This window comes from Pteronotus mesoamericanus, unplaced genomic scaffold (assembly GCF_021234165.1).
Source record: "Pteronotus mesoamericanus isolate MK-2021 breed Mesoamerican mustached bat unplaced genomic scaffold, CSHL_Meso_final contig_56, whole genome shotgun sequence".
Classification (NCBI taxonomy): Eukaryota; Metazoa; Chordata; class Mammalia; order Chiroptera; family Mormoopidae; genus Pteronotus; species Pteronotus mesoamericanus.
In genome coordinates this window covers 702,466-717,851 of record NW_026555201.1, presented here as the reverse complement: position 1 = coordinate 717,851, position 15,386 = coordinate 702,466, and the positions used below count along the sequence as shown (strand labels likewise).

Below are 15,386 nucleotides of genomic sequence, written 5' to 3'. Positions count from 1 at the left end.
TTGCAGGTGGAAGTTACAAGCGGAAGCCTTCTCAACCATACAAATAAATGGGATGATCGAATAGAGAAGGTCAATTACCTACCCTAACCAATACTTAGAAGTTGCATAGTTCAAGTGTAAACTGGGTTACAAAACAGGTATCTAAGGTATGAGTTGGCAGCTTGATTAAGATATTTCTCCACAGTAGTTTGAGGCATGAACAGTCCAGTGGGGTATGGCAGCTCTAAGATATCAGGAATCCTGGCTCCTTAGACCTTGTTGCTTTACTATGTCTAAGTGTAGCCTCTGTTCTCATGGTCCCATATGATTCATCATCAAGTCTTCACTTCAATCTACAAAAATGGAAAAAGAGGGCAAACTCCTTTCTTTTAGGGCTGTGAATTTTAAGTTGCATAATTACTTCAGCTAACATACCATTACCCAGAATTTAGCCATAAGGCCATCTATAGACTGAAGGGAGTCTAGAAAATGATTCCTTTATCTAAGCAGTAATATACCTAATGCTGAAAAGTATTCTATGAAAAAAGGAGAAATGGATATTAATTTCTACCCCTTGTTCACATGATTTGTTCAGGGATGGGCTTATAACAAATGAGAGTCAATTCTGGGACTTATGTTGAAACTATTGGAAAACTTGCAATGCTGGTAAAGTGTAGGCCTAATTATTGGCCCTCCTTCCCATCTCAAGGGGAGAGCTCGACTGAGAATGAATGGCTCAGAGAGAGCAGAACTAAAAAATCGAGAGTGGCAGTGGCAATGTCCTGATGACACAGGTTTAGTTAGGCCCTGAATCTATCTGGACATTTTCTTCCTTAAATGTTTTCTCTTTGAACAGAATACTATCTGCCAAGATGTTAAATCTTAGAGTTTCATTCATGGTTTCTCCATTCTATTTGCACTGCAATGCTTCTGGACAAACCTGGGAACCCAACCCTTTGATTTGCCACCTAGAATTGCGTTAAGGTGGTAACTTTACTCAGCAAACCAAAAACTTGTTCTGTAGGATACTAGCTAGAATTTGCAAAATCTCTTCTTGGTAAATGTTTACCACATCTCCTTTCATGTGATTGTATATTGCCGGTATGTGAATATCCAGCTACTACTGCTGTTTTTACTCCCACTTCTCTGGGTGGAGTTGTACTACTGCTGGCCTAGATGTACATGATTACATCTTTTACGTTCTTGCTGTATGCCCAATGGCCATTTACCTTGAATTTCCCAATGATATGAGTCAATATATTTTCCTTTTGCCTAAGGCACTTTCAGTTGGATTTCTGTCACTGGCAAACTCGAGTCCTGATTAATGCTCCCAGGAAGCCTCATTCAAGGAAGAGGAGACTCTCCACCAACCTCTAAGTGTTCTTGTCTCAGTAGTTCTTCTTAAAGTAGAGAGTAAAATTTAAAACATGAATGTGCCGGTATATGTTTTTTGGGGGAGGAACATATGTATGAATGTAAGATTATTTTTTTAAATTTGGGAGGATACACATCAAACTAGTAACATTGGCTTACTTTCAGAGACAGCATTAGCAGAGAAGAATCAGGGATAATAATCAAAAGAACCTCTAACTTTATCTGTAATGTTTCACTTTTAAAAATAAGGATGTATATATAATAGTGATTTTAAAATTAGTAGCCAAATAACATTTTTTAAAGCAAGATTCATCTTTACTCTTTTCTACCAGACCATTCTTGAATATTCAGTCTTTTTAAAAAATATTTTATTTATTTTTAGAGAGAGGGGAAGGTAGGGAGAAAGAGAGGAAGAGAAACATCAACGTGTGGTTGTTTCTCACATGCCCCCAACTGGGGACCTGGCCTGCAACCCAGGCATGTGCCCTGACTGGGATTTGAACCAGCAACCCTTTTTTCACAGGCCAGCGCTCAATCCATTGAGCCACACCAGTTAGGACAAGAATATTCAGTCTTAAATCAAGGTAAGCATGCATGCAGGTGGTGATGTGTGGCAGGATACACAATGGCCAGAAAGAAATGTCAGAACCTAAGAAGGCTGAAGAGGGAGTCCATGAAGGAGGGCTGCCTGCTGTGGGGTGTTAAAGCTCAAGTGGGTTGTGAAGGGGATATGCGCAGAAAAAGAGGCAAGGGGAAATTTGTTATACACAGGCATTTTTCTCAAATAAGTAAATCTAAGGAAAGTGGAAACAAGAGTTCTCATTGAGAAGGGAATAAGACAAATGAAGAAGGAGAAAACTAGAATGAACCCTGAGATACTGAATCAGAACGGAAGATATCTGTGTGAAGTCAATGTTTTCAATAGATTATAGATGATAGATAGATAATAGGGATTTATTTTTAAGTGTATTTTATTGATTATGCTATAACAGTTGTCCCATTTTCTCCTCCCCTTTTTCCCCATCCACCCTGCACCTCCACTCGTATCAGCATTCCCCACCCCTGAGTTCATGTTCATGGGTTGTACTTATGAGTTCTTTGGCTTCTCCATCTCCTATACTATTCTTAACCTCCCTGTCTCTCTTGTGCCACCAATTATGCTTCTTATTCCCTGTACCTTTCCCTCAACTCTCCCCCTTCCCCCTCTCCGCTGATAACCCTCCATGTGATCTCCATTTCTATGATTCTGTTCCTGGTCTAGTTGTTTGCTTAGTTTGTTTTTGTTTTTGTTTTTTAGGTTCAATTGTTGATAGTTGTGAGTTTGTTGTCATTTTACTGTTCATAGTTTTTGATCTTCTTTTTCTTAGATAGTCCCTTTAACATTTCGCATAGTAAGGGCTTGGTGATGATGAACTCCTTTAACTTTATCTTATCTGGGAAGAATTTTATCTGCCCTCCCATTCTAAATGATAGCTTTGCTGGATAGAGGAATCTTGGATGTGGGTCCTTGCCTTTCATGACTTTGAATACTTCTTGCCAGTCCCTTCTTGCCTGCAAGGTTTCTTTTGAGAGATCAGCTGATAGTCTTCCAGGAACTCCTTTGTAGGTAACTGTCTCCTCTCTTGCTGCTTTTAAGATTCTCTCCTTATCTTTAATCTTGGGTAATGTAATTATGACGTGCCTTGGTGTGTGCTTTCTTTGGTCCATTTCTTTGGGACTCTCTGAGCTGCCTGGATCTCCTGGAAGTCTATTTCCTTGGCCAGATTGGGGAAGTTCTCCTCCATTATTTTTTCAAATAAGTTTTCAATTTCTTGCTGTTCCTCTTCTCCTTCTGGCACCCCTATGATTCAGATATTAGAGTGTTTAAAGTTGTCCCAGAGGTTCCTAAGTCTCTCCTCATTTTTTTGAGTTGTTTCTTCATTCTGTCCCGGTTGAATGTTTATTTCTTCCTTCTGTTCCAAATCGTTGATTTGAGTCCTGGTTTACTTTGCTTCACTGGTGGTTCCTTGTATATTTTGTTTTACTTCACTTTGCATACTGTTCACTTTTTCTTCTAATTTGTATCCATACTCCACCATTTCTGTGAGCATCCTGATTACCAGTGTTTTGAACTCTGCATCTGATAAATTAGCTATCTCCTCATCATTTAGTTCTCTTTTTAAAGTTTTGATCTGTTCCTTCGTTTCTTTGTCTCTGTACGCCTTTCACACTGTAAGGGGTGGAGTCTTAGGTATTGACCTGGAAGGGGCAACCCAGGTCACTGCGTTGTGATGCTGTCTGTTGGGGAGGGGTCCAAGAGGGAACAATACCACTTGCTCGGCTCTCGCCCCACTTTCAGTCACTTCCCCTGCTACCCACGAGCAAATTGGGCCCTTTTGGTGCTGATTTTTGCATATGTTCTAGAACCCTGTGGGTCTCCCCAATGAACTCTCCTGTGAGGCTGGGAGTTTCTTCTGCCACTGCAACCCTCACAGGTTTTTACAGCCATTAGTTTTGAGGCTTTAGTTTCCTGCACTGGAGCCCTGGGTTGCGTGGTCTATCTCGCTCCCCAGTTGTTCCCATGGGCTTATCCACACTGGAATATGGGACTGCCCAGTCCACCAGCAGCCACCTCATCAGCCCGGTCTGCCGCCTCGCCACACATCCTCTCTTCCCCAGCTGCCTATCTCTGCCCCTCCTACCAGTTTGGATGAATGTTTCTTCTTTATTCCTTGTCGTTGGACTTCCATACAGTTTGGTTTTCTAGCAGTTCTGGTTGTTTTTTGTTTTTATATTTGTTTTTGTCCTTCTCTGGTTGTGTGAGGAAGCAAAGCGTAACTACCTACACCTCCATCTTGGCCAGAGAGTAGTAGGGGTTTAAAAGTGAACATTTGTGTGTATATGTGAAAATAGGCATATATTCCCTAACTCTCTCACTGAGAAGGCCCAATAATAATGAGAACACCTAGCACCCTGATCTTGGCTTCTAAATACCATTCTCCACTAAAAAGAAACAAGACACTAATTTCAGGGCTGATGCAGGGAAAGTACAGGACGGAACACATTTTTTTGTGCCAAAAAGTAAGGAAATCATGGGGACACGACAATTGGACACAAAGCTGGTTTGAAGGGGGTTAAATAGGGGACAGATTGAGCATCAAAAAGTAAATATTAATGTTAATAGAAAATAACCAATTGAGTAAAATAGGAAACCATGAATCCATTTTGATACTAATGAACTAGTTAATGGCTAATAGAATATTTACATAGTTTCATAGTTACATTCCTCCCCCACAAAATACTAATTACCAAGGGAAATAAAGTGACTTTACAGTGGAGAGGCTTGGAAAAGAGCACCTGAATCAAGTGATGAAGGTGAACTTTGTCAGTAATGGGACAAATTGAAATCATGCACCACCTGAGAGAGTGCAATGAGAAAAACATAGCTTCATATGTGTGATATTCCTACCAGAGATACAGAATCCAACCACGAGGAAATAGCAGACACACCCAAATTGAAGAACGTGCTACCACATAACTGGTCTGTAAACTTCAAAAACATCTGGGTCATGAAAATCAAGGAAAGACTAAGGAATTGTTCCAGATCAAGGAGATTAAGAAACATGACAACTAAATACAACATGTGCTTCTGAACTGGATCTTTTCCTACGAAGAACAATATTGGGACAATTGTCAAAACTTAAATAGAACCCTGGCTGGGTAGCTCAGTTGGTTAGAGTGTTGTCCCAGTCAGGACACATACAAGACAGCAACCAATGAATGCACAAATGAGTGGAACAACAAAGTGATGTCTCTCTCTCAAAAATCAATAAATAAAAAAAATTTTAAGATTCTCTATCTCTAACCTTTAAAAAAACCTTAGAGTCTTGACAGTCGTAATGTAACAATGTTAATTTCCTGATACTGATGGCTGTCTTGTGGTTAGGTAGAATGGTCTTGTTGGTCAAGAAACACAACTAAAGTATTCTAGGGTGGTGTGGCATCATATTCACATTTTGTTCTCAAGTAATTCAGGAAAAAATAGTTTTTATACTGTATTTGCAGCTTTTCTGTATTTTTTGAGATTATTTTAATATAAAAAAGGTACATAGCCCTGGCTGGTGTGGCTCAGTGAATTGAGTGTTAACCTGTGAACCAAAAGGTTACCATTACCAGTTCAATTCCCAATCAGGGCACATGCCTGGGTTGCAGGCCACATTCCCAGTTGGGGGCGCGCGAGAGGCAACCACACATTGATGTTTCCCTCCCGATCTTTCTCCCTCCCTTCCCCTCTCTCTAGAAATAAATAAAATCTTTAAAAATAAAAAAAAAAGGTACATAACATAGTGTATCATAAAAGTATATGTATGTTATTAAAGAAACTAGCAACAGTGATTTCTTCTAAGAAAGAGAACTGGAGAACGTGGTGACAATTATGAGGGAAATACTCTCCATTGCACATCTCTTTTATTGGATTTTTTTTTTACCACATGCATGAACTTTCTATTAAGTTTTTTATATTGAAATTTAAAAATAAATAAATAAATAAGTAATAAGTATGTGGCAAAAAATGTGCCCAGAAATTCCATTTCTAAGTATGTACTGGAGAGACATTTGTACTTATGTACAATAAGGCATGTAGAAGGATGTTTATTGTAAAATTGTTTATAATAATGGAAAATAGGAAACAAAGATTCATTGGCCTAAAAAATAACATATCAATTTAATAGAATACTATGCAGAAGTTAAAAGTACAAGGTAGATCTACATGCATTAATATGGATAGACTGATATAAAAGCATCATGCTGCAGAATGTGAACAATATGATAACTCTTATGTAAAAAAAATCAACTGTATATAATCTGAGTGTATGTGTATATGTGAGTGTGCGTAAATGAAGAGGAAAGGTTTGGAAGGAGGCACATCAAACTGGCAATGGTGTTTATCTGACAAAGCAGTGAGTAACCAAAGGGCCATGTTGTAGCCTTGTTATTTATTGCCAAATTATTTTACAGAAACATCAAGTTAATCTATTTCCACAACAAGGTATAAATATTTCTTCAAATGAGGCAAAGAAGGATGCAGACCTGCCAGGTAAAAGGAGGAGAAGAAATTATTGGAAAAAACATATAGCAGCAATTTTCAACTGTTGTGCTGCAAAAATTCCTAAAACATGCAATATCTGACTAATCGGTCAGGGGCACTGACCTCTTTCTCTTAGATTGACAAATAAAAAATGACAACAGCCAATACAACAATAGCCATCTCAAGTGAACCAGAATTATACCTATTTTTTTTTGTCAAATTGGCAAAAAATATATTTTTTGGTGTGTTGCAGAATTTTAGTAATTAGTTTATGCATGCCATGAGATGAAAAAAAGCTTGGAAATCGCTGACATAAAGCAATCTATATAATGAAGACCTTGGGGTGGAAAGTGGGTATGGGGAAAAGCTGGGAATAGAGGAGGGTTTTGGAATTAGGGGATGAGAAGACAGAGGGAATGTCAATGAAGCAAAACACTTATACACCAAAACTATAAAATGTTACTGAAAAAAAATTAATGAAGGCACAAATAAATGGAAAGACATTCTGTGTTCATGGATTGGAAGGTATAACTACGATGTTAATACTACCCAAAGAGATCTACAGTGTCAATGCATCCCTATCAAAATCCCAATTCTATTTTTGTACAGAATTTTTTAAAATTTGATCCTAAAATTCATTTGGAATTTCAAGGGAGCCTGAATAGCCAAAACAATCTTAACAAAAGAGAATAAAGTTGGCAGTCTTACACTTTCTGATTTCAAAACTTATTACAAAGCTATGGTAAAACAGTGTGGTACTGGCATAAAGACAGACATATAGACCAATGGAATAAAGAGTCCAGGAATTAATTCTTGCACAAATGGTCAAATGATTTTTGATAAAGGTGTCAAGATCATTCAATGGGGAGAGTCTTTTCAACAAATGGTGTTGGGAAAACTAAATAACCACATGCAAAAGAATGAAGTTAGACTTTTACCTTATATATACCATATACAAAAATTAACTCAAAATGAATCACAGACCTAAAGAGCTAAAACTTTAAAACTCTTAGAAGAAAATATAGAGGGAAAGCTTCACGACATTAGATTTGGTGGTGATTTCTTGGATACGACACCGAAAGTACAGGCAACAAAAGAAAAAAACAGATACATTGGACTATATCAAAATTAAAAGCTTTTGTGCACTCCTGACCTTTTTTATTGTAGTTTGTGCTGCCAAAGTAAACGATTTAGGGTTTAGTGTATCTTTTGATGGCAGGTGTAGGAGACTTGAAGGCTGATGTCAAAAGCCAGGTTAAGTGCTTGGCAAAGCCACACTCGACTGCTTGTTATCTGCAAAGCAGAGCAAGCTGGCAACTGGCAACAGCCCGAGCTTGGTGGGGGTGTTGAGAAAGGAGTAGATAACCGCAAGCTTCTGCTGAAGATGACTGCAACCTTTGCAGAAGAAAGTTTTATCATGTAGATAGCCTGGGAATGGAACAATCCATGCCCACGGCGTTCCCCTAAGTCTGCAAAACTCCCTTGAGCTTTATCTAACCAACTCCGATAAAATAAACGTGGAGACTGTGGTCATTGTCATTGTCTCTCCATCAGAGGACAATGTCCCACCTGGCCCCCGCTTTTCTCTAAACTGTCTGGTGTTGTGTCTTTGTGTTGTGTTGTCCTTTCTCAATCTCCCGTCGCTCCCACTCAGGGACCACGACTTTGCACGGGTCGTGGCAGGCAGGGCCATGTTGGCAGCTGCTCAGTCCATCACGAACACATGCCTTCCTCTGCAAAAGGAGAGTACTTGTACTCTCAAGTACAATTATCCACAAGTGACTTGAACTTCTTCAACATTTCTCCCTCAGATTTTCAGGAAAGCTTTTGATTAGTTACAACCTTATAATTAACACAATGACAAAAGGCAAATACCTTAAACCAATACTGTAATATATTAGACAAATTGCATTTGCTCAAAAGCATAAATGGAGGTTGATGATCATGTGGAGAAATTATGTGTTTTTCCAGAGATTATCCAGTGGTTGAAACAAAATGCTATTTCCCTAAGAAGGAATCAACTTACAACATGTAGTTAAAATAGTGATAATCAATATTATATTGTTGTTCCTAATTGTCATGTACATTTCCCAATGTTCAATTACAGAGCTCCATGTTCTCCCAGTCCACTCTCATCCTCCCCAGCCTTCCCGATCTCGTTTAAACAAACAAACAAAAAAAGAGTATGACTTTGTTTTTACTATCTAGGTTATGCAAAATGTTCCCTGAGTTTCCATCAAGTTTTGATTTTGTCAAAGAAACATAATCACAGTTCTCTTAAAAGCCTGCCCCAAGCCATCATTTTCTATCTTGGATTTATTGACTATCCATCCAGTCGTTTTAAGGTTAAACCAGACTCTTTGAGCCTCTTTGACTCATCCTTACTTACAATTTAAGGCAGAGTCATGCTGTTCAGTTTCTGGAATTGACATCAGCTGGGACTAGTCTCCACTGAAGGTCATGGATAGCAGAACCTGCTGGCCCTGAAAGGCCTCTGAGCTCCAATAGCAAGGCAGGTGGAAGCAGGCTCAAAGCTAACCCAGGAAAACAGCCTGTACCTTGGAGCAGGCAAATCAATAGTTTCCATGCAAATGGCTCTGTACTAAAGTACAATTACTTCCCCTAAGGGAGATTTTTCTTCTTTTGAGCTTTCAGTTTATGTCCCTAAGCCTCAAAAGGAATGCTGAGATTTAACTAAACAAAATAGGTCAACCAACCACCAAATGGATTCAAAAAACACAAGAAAGGACTTGCACTTGAAAAAGTCTAGAACAGCTAAACATCCAAAGAGGACATGCAGATGGCCAACAGACATATGAAAAGTTGCTCAATATCACAAATTATCAGGAAAATGCAAATCAAAACTACAGTGAAATATCATCTCACAACTGTCAGTACGGCTATCATCAAAAAATCAACATACAACAAGTGTTGGCAAGGATGTGGAGAAAAGGAAATGTTTGTGCACTGCTGGTGGGGTTGCAAATTGGCACAGCCCCTGTGGAAAACAGTATGAAGGGTCCTCAAAAAATTAAAAACAGAACTACCATATGACCCAGCAATTTCACATTTGAGTATTTATTTAAAAAATTAAAACATTAATTAAAAAATATATGCACCCCTATATTCAGTGCAGCATTATTTACAATAGTCCAGATATGGAAGCAACCTAGGTGGCAAATAATAGATGAATGAATAAAGAAGAGATGATAAATATATGAACAGAATACAACTCAGCCATTAAAAATAATGAAAATTAACAATTTGTGACATTATGGATGGACCTAGAGGATATTATGCTAAGTGAAATAAGTAAGAGAGAAAGACAAATACTATATGATTTCACTTATATGTGGAATTGAAAAAACAAAACAGCAACAGACTCTAGATACAGAAAACAAACTGATGGTTGCCAGAGGGGACAGAGGTGTGGGTGGATAAAAACAGTGAAGGAAAATAAGAGGTACAAATTTCCTATTATAAAATAAATCATGGTGATGTAATATGCAATATAGTGAAAATAGTTAACAATATCGTTATAACTTTCTATGGTGATAGATGGCTATTAGACCTATTGTGGAGATCATATCATAAGGTATATAAATATTGAATCACTATGTTGTACATCTGAAACTAATATAATAGTGTATGTCAACTCCACTTCAATTTAAATAAATAAATAGTTTCTTTTAAAAAAATAAAGACATCTCTTTAATTCTAATGATGCTTTGTGGTATCTCTGCCCAGAACAATGTGACCCATGACTAACTCTGTCAAAACCATCTATTTCAATACATTCATCAATACATCGAGTTTGTAAAAAGACATTGTGTTTTTTAAGTGTTATATAAGAAGTTGAGCTAGATGTTTTCCTGGCTGGACTTCCTGAATTTTGCCAGCCTAATCTCAAAGAAATTGATTTTCATGTATGCACACTAAACAATTTACAAAAGGGCAGAATTCATACCTATAAGGTGAGAATCATGACATTGGCAAAAAAAAACAAACACAAAAAACATTTTTTCATCAAAAAGTACATAGTTACTCAAGATAATTGAACTTGATCCACCTTGAACCACTGAAATCCTTCCTCACTACTTTTTATTGTTAAAATAAAACAATAGGCCTAAAATAGAGTCATTTGGGTCAGGCCCCACATTAGCGAACCAAGAATTAATACCTAACCTGATTGCAGTTTCCGCCTCTCCCAGAAATGTAATTTTAACCAGTTAATCTAATTTCTTGATCAGAACTAGGAGGCAATACGCTGATAGACCCTTTCTGTTCCCTGTAGGAGTGCAACTTTGACAAACAATACATTCTCTGCTAATAATTTCCTTTTTCCACCCTCTTTATAGCTTTCGAAAACATTCCTTTTTTACAACTCAGGGAGCTTCTTACTCTTTGCTAGACTGGATGCTGCCTGATTCATAACTCATTGCATAAAGCCAATTAGATCTTCAAATTTACTCAGTTGAATTTTTACTATTTAACAATATAAATGGTCACCAAGTCCCACTCATTCTTTCTTTGCAGTGTTCATAGGATCCATCCTTTCTCTTCATTTTAAAATGAGATCACAGATTTTATTAACCTATTAAGATAATAGATTCTATAAACTGGAAAATAATATACAAATGCAAGACATTATTATTTTCACTATGATCTTATTTCAGGCTATCAACATCACTTTCTCTTCCTTTTCCTGTACCCTTCTGATTCCCCTTTCTCTAGTCGTACCCTTTCTTATTCCCAATACAGTAATTTAACATTAAAGACCGTACTATCTTGTTCACAATTGTATCTCTTCTCTGGGACATAGATACCATGGGACAAGCAAATACTCAGTTGTTATGTCATATAAATGCCCACACATGTTGATAGACAAAAACACTAAGACCCCATTAGATAAAAGAGCACAGAATTATGTACTATGAGACAAAAATAAATAAATCTATAAAGACTTTGGGCACCTTTGCTACAATCAAACATTTTTTTTTTAATCTTCAAATTGCCTGTTGCGGAGCCATGAAAATGTTCATGCTCCCTGACCTCCTCCCAAAAAGATGATACAAAAGATAGCAGAATGGAGTCCCAGTGATGCTTCCTAAAGCATTATTTATATTCATAAATATTTTTTAAGTATCCAAACACTAAATAATTTACATAAATTATAATATATCATTAAAGTATATAAAGAGTACATATAATGATACAATATTCAGTGAAAAAAGAACATTGTTTTGACACTATAATTAAAATCTTAAAATTATGGCCTGGCTGGTATGGCTCAGTGGATTGAGTACCGGCCTGTGAACCAGAGGGTTGCTAGTTTGATTCCCAGTCAGGGCACATGCCTGGGTTGCAGGTCAGGTCCCCAGTATGGAACACACAAGAAGCAACCAGACATTGATGTTTCTCTCCCTTACTTTCTTCCTCCCTTTCCCCACCTCTGAATATAAATAAAATCTTTTTTTAAAAAATCTTAAAATTATGTTTGAATAATAACAAGAACTAGAAGGAAATGTGGAAAAATCAGTCTGATTTGCTAGATGACTGAGTTCTTATTGGTTGGCTTCTCAACTTTCTTTTCATTTCCATAAATGATATTTGTGTAAAATTTTACATTGTTTTTTAAAGAATCTAGCTATTGATGATTTGAAAACAAAGTTATTTTATCTTAGACCCAATTATCCCCTCTGTAAAACAAAAATAATAATAATACACACTTCATGGGGATTTCGATACTTAAAATTAGACAGTGTTTTCACCAGCATTTTGGAAATTGCTCAATATTAGGTAACTGTAAAGTCACATTAAAAAGGTAGTGAGATATGTTAAATCATCTCAATGTACACTTTAAATATCTTACAATTTTAGACATCACTTACATCACAATAAAGCTGAAAAAAGTTAGTGAGGTATAAATATGAAAGATTGAAACTAACATTCACTGAATACCTACTCCACATCACTATACTAAGATCTCTCTATGTCCATGTACACACGAGCCTGTGACACACACACAATCTAATTGAATCTTCATGCAGCTCCTCCCCTTTGCAGGCCCCACCTTTTTCATTCAACTTGATCTCCCACCAGAGTTCCCCAGAATGAACATGCTGCCCACAAACACACTCACATGGGCTTGCTCATACATTTTGACGCATGTTGTTCAATTTAACAAGTACCTATTGAGCAGCTACCAAGAAAAATGGTGCAAACAGCTCTGAGTGATGTGGCTCAGATGGTTGGGTGACATTCTGAAAAGTAAAAGGTTATTGGTTCAATTCCTGGTCAAGGCACATGCCTGGGTTGCAGGTTCAGTCACTGGTCAGAGCGCACATGAGAGGCAACCAAATGATGCTCCTCTCACACATTGATGATTCTCTCCCTCTCTTTCTTCCTCCCTTCCCATCTCTCTAAAAATAAATAAATAAATAGATGCAAATATATAGAACATTGGGTCCCTTATCTAAAAGAACCATCAGTCTCATTTGAGAAACCAGGTAGGGTCTAAAGAACTAGCTACATAAGGGAGAAAAGTTATCTACCACTTAGAACATATAATTTATTGTCAAAACCAATTCGTTAGTGTGCAAAGCAGAGTAGTAATAATTACACTGAGGCAATAGGAGTAAACTGCAAACACAGGATATATGACCTCATAAGGAGATCAAATCTGGGTAACTGAAGGACCCTCTGTTTGCTGAGCACCAAAAGGGACACAGGTTTGCATAGCTGGGACAGGGAATAGGGCCAGGCTAAATCAATCTGCATGACAATTTGAGGTTCCCAGGGGAAAACCCAGGGCAATGGAAAGCTGAGGCTGAGTGCACACAGAACACCCAGGAGAGAAGCCCCTGCGACAGGGGTTTGCTGAGGAGAGGTTTGGGGACCAACCAGTCAAATACGGATTTTAAATTCCTTGCTTTGAGACATGTCAACGCCTTCTGGTTTCTTCCCCACAAAAAAGTAAAAGCTATGCTATCTAGCACTGCAGTTTTGCAAGTGGATTCTTTAGGGGAAATTGGAGAGATTGAGTTCTGCTTTTGGGTTTATGTGGAGGCAAAATCAGACATGGCTACCAGAGCTAATGCACAGGAGAGAACACTTGATATGGGTTATTCAACACAGGCAACTCTTTTGAGTATATCCTATATGTTAAACACTAGGGACTTTATATGCATTTTCATTCATTTTTGAACAAGCTTCAGTCCTTGTGCAATGTGGAAGTATACGGTACAGACTGGGTACCACAGAAAGAAAACTAGGAAGGGAGGAGCTTGGATCAGAACAGTTAGAAAAGGCTTCAGAGAGACCCATGACAGAAAAAGGAAGGGAAGACATCCCAGAGGGAATAGCATGAGCAAAAGTCAGTGGTAAACATGAACTGGCATTTACAGGGGAAGCAAGGAAAGAGGGTTGTACTGAGAAGTGGGGACCCATGTGAGAAAAGCTGGATTGGGGTGTCAGAATCTTTGGACAGCAAGGTTAGAGAAAGAAAAAATACCTGCTATAGCCTGTTCCCAAAAGCCACAGTGCCTCCCTTTATGGCCAGGGCTCAGCTCCTTGGTTCGCAATGGTCCAGAACTCCTGAGATTCCCTTGAGGGTCTCAGCACTTGTTTCCAACCTTGGTTTGACAGCTTGGCTCTGTCTTCACATCATCCTGGATCCTGTCTCATGCTCTGTAACTTGGCGTCAGCACTCTTAACTCTCAACTCTCCTGGCCACCGTTGGTGCTGTCGTGACAGCTCAGAGGAAAGTCTCAGATGGGCAGAAGCAGCAGGTCAAAATCCTTCAAGCAATGTATTCCCACATACATTTAATTATAATTATTTGCATACATGAAAAAATATGTATAGTATGGATAGGTAAGTTATGAAGTAAAATAACTGAACAAAAATAAAATAAAATAAATTAACAGCCATGAGCCTTCCACCAACCCAAGAACTAGAACATCACCAATAGTATTGACATTCCTTGTGAGTCCTTACCCTCACAAGCTCTCTTCAGCCCCTACCGGTAACCACCATCCTGAACGTTATCTTTTTCCCTTCTTTATTAATAATTTATTTATGACTTATCACACATATGTATGTATCCCTAAACAGCATATTATTTTGTTTTCCTTGTTTTTGAACTTTATAAAAACTCTTTCATACTATAGTCTTCTAAATGTGCTACTGTCAATTAACCTTGTATTTCTAAGATTGGGCCATGTTGATGATAATGTAGTTCATTAATTTTTACCTACTAAACAGTTTTCCATTATATGACTATACCACAATATAGTTCTCCATTTTTCTAATGAAGGATAGTTTTTGTCTTTTAAAAATTTATTGTGGGATTTTTGAAAATGCAAAAGTAAAAACTTGACTTCCTCCCTTCTCTCTATCATCTACTACTCATATTCTGTTCTTTCTAATGAAAATAGAAATTTCTCTTCCCACTCCCTTTTCCATGTGGAGACTCAATTCTCCCTTATTTTCTCCTGACTCCCTCAGAAAAAGACCAACCTGAAGAACCTCTGGCCCCAGGGACAGTGAATCAGCATAACTTCTACCAGATTTCAAATTCTTGAAAACAATCTTCAACAACATCATAGTTGATTCACCACTCACTTTATGCTTTGTCAGTTACTACTTATAAGGCCTTTCTCTTTAAAACTCACACACATTAACACGCTAATTCTTTGGCAGCAAATTTCTACTTTACTTTCATGGCCTAGCTCATCTCTTACATTCTCTGAGAAACCTTCCCTCAAATTCTTTCCTTTCCTTCCAACGTCCAAGTAATGGCTCCTTTCTCTGAGCCCCACTGTCCCAAGACCAGCGACTGTCACACCACACAGGGAAGCAATTGCGTACTATGTTTAAATGATGTGCTCTTCCAATGCAGGGATCCTGCCTCCTTTCCTCTGGGATCCAGAGCCTGGCTCAGAGAAGCTCAGTTGTGTTAAATGGA

At 38.0% G+C, this 15,386-nt stretch overlaps 1 long non-coding RNA gene across 1 annotated transcript in view; it reads right to left on the bottom strand.

Annotated features, from left to right (window-relative positions):
- The window catches only part of LOC129075794 (uncharacterized), a 57,611-nt gene extending 43,426 nt beyond the window's left edge, over positions 1-14,185 (bottom strand). Inside the window, exon 1 of the long non-coding RNA XR_008529678.1 lies at positions 13,932-14,185. This is a non-coding gene — a long non-coding RNA (uncharacterized LOC129075794). The remainder of the gene's footprint in view (positions 1-13,931) is intronic.
- Between the last annotated feature and the right edge of the window lie 1,201 nt (positions 14,186-15,386).